This window comes from Ovis canadensis, chromosome 1 (assembly GCF_042477335.2).
Source record: "Ovis canadensis isolate MfBH-ARS-UI-01 breed Bighorn chromosome 1, ARS-UI_OviCan_v2, whole genome shotgun sequence".
In the NCBI taxonomy this organism is placed as follows: Eukaryota; Metazoa; Chordata; class Mammalia; order Artiodactyla; family Bovidae; genus Ovis; species Ovis canadensis.
The window spans coordinates 236,111,675-236,117,674 of record NC_091245.1 but is presented as its reverse complement, the minus strand read 5'-3'; positions in this window follow the sequence as shown (position 1 = coordinate 236,117,674).

Sequence of the window (6,000 nt, the reverse complement as noted above, 5' to 3'; positions counted from 1 at the left end):
TAGGTTGATGGCACTATACACCTATTTCAAGGAGAGGTGAAATTGTTCTTGGCAATTTGGCTCCCCTGGAACAGATATTTATTCTAGGTACAGATTTGCTTTTCCAGCTTGTCATGCTCTTGCCATCAGTAGGATATTGACATTGATACAGTCAAGGTACAGAATATCTCATCAGCACAAGGATCCCTCCTGTTGCCCTTTTATAGCCACACCCACCTCTCTTTCATACTCCCATCCTTGACTCCAGGTAATCACTCACCTCTTCTCCATTTCTATAACTTTATTTCAAAAATGTAATGAAATAAAATATCATATGACCTTTGGGATTAGCTCTTTCCACTCAGTATAATTCCCAGGCATTTTATCCATGTTGCATGTATCAATAATTCTTTCCTTTTTGTTGCTGTGTAATAGACTGTGGTATGAATGCATCGCAGTCTGTTTCAACATTTGCCTATTGAAAGACATGTGGATTGCTTCCAGTTTGGAGCTATGAATTTTCCTGTATACACGGTGTGAATTTAAGTTTTCATTTCTCTGGGATAAATGCTCAAGAGTGTAATTGTTAGGTCATGTGGAAATTGAATGTTTAATTTTATAGGAAACTGCCAGCTCTTTTCCATTATGGCTGAATCATTTTCCACTCCACCAGGAAAATTATGGCCTAGTTTCTCTCCATTCTCCTCAGTATCTAGTTTTATCACTGCTTTTTATATTAGCCATTCTGATAGATGTATAGCGATATCTCATTGAGGTTTATTTTGTATTAGTTATTTTTCTAACAGCTAATTGTGTTGAGTATATTTTCATGTACCTACTTATTATTTGCGTATTCTCTTGAGTGAAATAGCTATTCATGTTTTTTGTCCATTTTCTAATTGGTTTGTTTCTTTTTTAAATTGCTGTGTTTTGAGAGTTCTAAATAATAGTCCTTTGTCAGACATGTGGTTTGAAAATATTTTCTCCAGAATAAAATTTTGTTTTTATACCTTCTATAGAATGTTTCACAAATAAAATATTTTTCATTTTGATTAAGTCCAATGATCACTTTTTCCTTTCACGGTTCATGCTTTTGCTATCAAGTCCACAAACTCTTTGTTTAGACCTAGATCCCAAAGGTTTTCCCCCTGTGTTATTTTTTCTAAAACTTTATAGTTTTCCTCGTACATTTAACCTGTAATCTATTTTTTGTAATTTTTGTAAAGAATATAATGTTTAGGTTGAGGTTAACTCTGTGTGTGTGTGTGTGTGTGTGTGTGCACGCCTATGTATGTCCAATTGTTCCATATCATTTGTTGAAAAGTATGTTCTTCTTCCATTGAATTGCTTTGGCACTCTTGTCAGAAATCAGTTGGCTATATGTGTGCAGGTCTGTTTCTGGATTCTTTATTCTGTTTCATTTACCTATGCATCTATCCTTCCATCCATACTACACTGCTTTGATTACCATAACTATATAGTAGGCATTTATTCTATTTTTCTAATTTGTTTTCTTCTACTTTATGGCCTGTACATATAAATTTTATAATAATCCATAGATTTTAAATGCCTTAATTGTCACAGAGTGTTCTACACTTTAAAAAAGTATTTCCTGTCTTACCATTTACCTTGTCATACAGCAATAAATGGTCTGATGGCATGAGGAAATGCCCTCTTAAAGGCTTAAGTATGGAGTCAGTTGGATAACATCTTTGAGGATGGGGTCCTTTCCTGTAAGATGCAATATGTACTTTCAGCTGTTACCAGTATGCGGTGTTTCTTAGCCAAAAATCATGGATGTAGAACCAAGGGTAGAAATGATCATGACTTCTCTCATTATCATTATCATCAATGAGTCTCTTACAGAATTTCTGCTTCTAGTCCTACTACTTTGGACTCTGTTGATTGAATGGTATTGTTAACAGTTAATATAGGATTTCATGAGGAAGCACTGAACTAGATGTTGAGACAACTATCTGGCCATTTGGAGTTTCTAGTCCCTCTTTACCAGCAGGCAAAGAAGGAGTTTATTGTATTAGCAGGGGATCTTGAATCTGATGATCAGCAAGAAATACTGTTTGTGTTTCACAGTGAAAATTAAATCGAGTTCTAGAAACTAGCATTACAGGAGTGCCTTTTAGTACTTCTATACCCAACTGAGTGAGAATTATAACAATACAATTAAGAGCTAAGTTCCTTTAGCAATGAAGGTATGAGTCATAAAGACACAGGTCCACCTGGAGGTCCACCTGGAGGCTGGCAGAGAGAAAAGAGAACATTGAATCAATATTAAGAGACAAGGTTATAGCTACCACCTGCAACCTTCAAATGCAAAAATGAAGATTACAGTAGCTATCATATGTTTCTCTTGCTTTATTATAATGATATTTATACCTATTAACTAATCTTTCCCAAATTAAATTTACTGATAGTTGTGAATCTATAATATTTAGTTGAAAAATATCAAAGAAGGAGTGTGGCTTTACTGGAAAAAGAATGAGCATTACTTCAAAATGAAAATGGAGACTTAATGGGATTTGGGGTCTTCTCTTTTTTAATAGATGGTGAGGGTGTCTTACATAAGAAATAATTGCATTCAGTTCAGTTCAGTTCAGTCGCTCAGTCATGTCTGACTCTTTGCGACCCCATGAATTGCAGCACGCCAGGCCTCCCTGTCCATCACCATCTCCCGGAGTTCAGTCAGACTTGCGTCCATAGTCAGTGAGGCCATCCAGCCATCTCATTCTCTGCCATCCCCTTCTCCTCCTGCCCCCAATCCCTCCCAGCATCAGAGTCTTTTCCAATGAGTCAACTCTTTGCATGAGGTGGCCAAATTAATGGAGTTTCAGCTTTAGCATCATTCCTTCCAAAGAAATCCCAGGGCTGATCTCCTTTAAAATGGACTGGTTGGATTTCCTTGCAGTCCAAGGGACTCTCAGGAATCTTCTCCAATACCACAGTTCAAAAGCATCAATTCTTCAGTGCTCAGCCTTCTTCACAGTCCAACTCTCACATCCATACATGACCTCAGGAAAAACCATAGCCTTGACTAGACGGACCTTGGTCAGCAAAGTAATGTCTCTGCTTTTGAATATGCTATCTAGGTTGGTCATAACTTTTCTTCTTACAAGGAGTAAGTGTCTTTTAATTTCATGGCTGCGGTCACCATCAGCAGTGATTTTGGAGCCCCAAAAAATAAAGTCTGACACTGTTTCCACTGTTTCTCCATCTATTTCCCATGAAGTAATGGGACCGGATGCCATGATCTTCGTTTTCTGAATGTTGAGCTTCAAGAAACATGTTGTTTCTGTTTCAGTTTGTAAGTTTAAATATGGATGAAGGGTGTGTAAACACAGAATAGCTATCAATGAACTGTCATTTATTTTGGGCCCTTTCTTTTATTTGTTTATCTATCCATCCAACCTAAGAGGGCCTCTCCAATTAGTGAAATATAAAGAAACAAAGACAAAGTTACAGCATCTTGACCTTGTTTCCTACCTATCCATCTTGATAAAACCTACCTGCTCATGACCTTGCCACAGATGCATTGCAGTCCATCCAAGCGCTCCCCAGGACCTGATGTCCAGGAAGTAGCTCAATGTCCTACATCCCCACTTGGTAGCATTTGGAGTGACACCTATATAACTCTGAGCCAGTCTGTGGGAGGATGGGGCTGGGACAATTCCTAGTGAAAGTCTTCAGGTTTGCAGCTGAAATGAAATCTGGTTAAAAAGGTTTTTCAGAGGACTCTATCTATTTAGGGAACTAAGTTCAATATATTCTTTAATTACCAGTGACTTGGTATCTAATTTTTATCTGATACCCTCTGGTGAGCACTAACTGTAAGCAGTTAGAGAAATGACGCTGGTATAGTTGATAAGTAACTGGCAAATCTTATAGGCAGGTGCTATATGATAACGCAGTCAGATACAGATGGGTAACATTCTAACCTTTCTTTACCTGGTGACCTTTCCCATTTGAGCTCATAGATGGTAGCCTCCACTTCCTGAAAAGAGTACAAAACCAGAGACTAAAGGAAGCCACATTATTGGCCTATAAAATCAAATGAATAGTCCAGGAAAGATGTGAATTGAGGTGGGATCTGGCAGAGCCAAGATTTTATTTGTCCTTCAAATATGTAAGAATCCTTTTTGTGAGAGGTTGCAGAAATTAGTATTTTTAATTCAGCAAAAGCAGAAGTTATTTTACTGTTGTTGAGATTGGAAGGCTGGTGACTGTTAAGTCTTATGAATAGGCTTCTCAAATTGATAGACTAACTTTCCATTATAAAGAGCAATGCCATCATTTAAAAAGAGGTTTGCGTAATGATTCATATATTTTAAAGCATATATATCATTCAACATAAATTTTTATTTCATGGATGGCTTACTACAATGATTCAATTTCTCCAATAAAAGGAACTTTTTAAAAACACTAATGTTAAATATTAATATTATATATAATAGATATGAATTTGAGCAAACTCCAGGAGATGGTGAAGGACAGGGACACCTGGAGTGCCACAGTCCATGGGGTTGCAAAGAGGCGGATGTGACTTAGCAGTTGAACAATGACAACATTTATGTGTGTGTGTGTGTGTGTGTGTATATATATATATATATATGAATTAACTTTTTTAGAGAAGAAAGTTACTTTTCCTTTTATAAATCAAATATTATTATTTTTACTATCACAATTATTAGTATTCTTCTGAGTTTCCTTGCCACTTCAAGAGAGCATGAGGTGGTAAGAGAGTTCAATCTTTCCTTGAAAAGAACCTTTTTTGAGAAAACACATGGTGAATTTAACAAAATAAGGCAATAATTAAAGCAACAATTGCATTTTTACAAGTAATTTGTAGAGCAGATAGAACAGAAGTTTCACTTCAGATGCCATTTCTACTTGAAAGTAGTTTTGGCAAGTTGGTTTTATTCAGCTTCTATTTTTTAAATAAAATTATGCATATGTTTTATTATGTTGTTTTAACTCATTAACTAAAGAACACCTTCTTGGAGTTTTTTTTTTTTTCCTTCAAAGAATATACAATTCTAGAATGCCTAGAGGCTCAGATCCCTCATTATTATTTTGCCTACAGATTTTTAACTGAAAGGATTTTCTTGCAGAGAATATCAAACAGCAAAGTTTCTGCAGGAGGAAATTTTGCCTGGAAAGCAGCTCATGGTTGCCAGAAACCACATTCGTACCCACAATGTGGACTCAGTCTGTTATTCCAAGAGTACAGTCCTTTAAGACCATAATTTATTTTACCAAGGAAGTTTTTATTTTTAACTTTAACTCATATTAAAGCCTCACTCTGCAATACAAAGACAACTCTAATGATGGGCAAAATCTCATATCTGCCCTTGGATCATTTCAGTAGAAAATGTAAGCACATGCAGTACACTAGCTCTTGATCAGTCTGCCCACAAATGAGGCTCTTCTCCATTTTTTTCAATCATTTGGAGACATAAATTGCACATAATAGTACACAGAGAGAAGATAAGCTGAGTTAGATCCATTTTTACCCATAAAGGAAGGTTATTTATAAAATGGTGGCTCATGTGGAAGAATAAATGATTTTTATTAAAAAGAAGGAAATTGCGTGGTTCTAAAAAAATCTTAAAATAAATAATTCTAACAATGGAGGAAGCAAAATCACCCCTTGGCAAATCTTGATAGATTATTTATGCTTTTGGAATAGAGTCATCCAGGCATATGACCATCCTTGATTAATAATGAATGTGGTTTCAGGACAATCACAGCACTCTATTGTGTTACAAAGCCAGCACTAATCATCTGGAATAGAAGCAGTAAATGTGATTACAATCAGGAGAGTTCAGCAAATGATTGCTCATCAGAGGAAAGTGTATAATATAACCATAATTCTATAAATTGGCTTCATGTAGTAAAACTTGAAATGCAACCAGACTAGTTTCTGCTCAGTTAGTTTGGCCATAATCTTAATGTCATCCTCTCAAAGAGGTCACCATGTTGGAAGGGCTTCAAATGGGGCCAGGGACT